Genomic DNA, 1,056 nt, shown 5'->3' on the forward strand with positions numbered 1-1,056 from the left:
CTTTCCGGCTCTCAGCTTCGCCCCACCCCCTCCGGTCTTCTCCTATCATTTCACATTTCCCCCTCCACCTCCTACTTTCAAATCTCTTACTATCTTTCCTTTCAGTTAGTCCTGACGAAGGGTCTCGGCCCAAAACGTCGACAGTGCTTCTCCTTATAGATGCTGCCTGGCCTGCTGTGTTCCACCAGCATTTTGTGTGTGTTGTTGTTAATGTTGACAGTGCTTCTCCCTATAGATGCTGCCTGGCCTGCTGTGTTCCACCAGCATTTTGTGTGTGTTGTTGTTACTGTCGACAGTGCTTCTCCCTGTAGATGCTGCCTGGCCTGCTGTGTTCCACCAGCATTTTGTGTGTGTTGTTGTTACTGTCGACAGTGCTTCTCCCTGTAGATGCTGCCTGGCCTGCTGTGTTCCACCAGCATTTTGTGTGTGTTGTTGTTAATGTTGACAGTGCTTCTCCCTGTAGATGCTGCCTGGCCTGCTGTGTTCCACCAGCATTTTGTGTGTGTTGTTGTTAATGTCGACAGTGCTTCTGCCTGTAGATGCTGCCTGGTCTGCTGTGTTCCACCAGCATTTTGTGTGTGTTGTTGTTAATGTTGACAGTGCTTCTCCCTATAGATGCTGCCTGGCCTGCTGTGTTCCACCAGCATTTTGTGTGTGTTGTTGTTAATGTTGACAGTGCTTCTCCCTATAGATGCTGCCTGGCCTGCTGTGTTCCACCAGCATTTTGTGTGTGTTGTTGTTAATGTTGACAGTGCTTCTCCCTATAGATGCTGCCTGGCCTGCTGTGTTCCACCAGCATTTTGTGTGTGTAGTGAGGATTGAGCTGGGCAGCCTGCAAGTGCTGCCGTGCTTCCAGTGCCAACATAACGTGCCCACTACCCACTAACCCTAACCATACAGCTTTGGAATGTGGGAGGAAACTGGGAGGACATCCACACGGTCACAGGGAGAACACTCCTTCCAGGCAGCAACGGGTATTGAACCCCAATGGCAGTGTAAAGTGATGCACTCAGCGCTATGCTATTGGACTTGTACACCACCCATAGAAGTGGAAAC

The sequence above is a fragment of the Hypanus sabinus genome, chromosome 26 (genome assembly GCF_030144855.1).
Source record: "Hypanus sabinus isolate sHypSab1 chromosome 26, sHypSab1.hap1, whole genome shotgun sequence".
Lineage (NCBI taxonomy): Eukaryota > Metazoa > Chordata > Chondrichthyes > Myliobatiformes > Dasyatidae > Hypanus > Hypanus sabinus.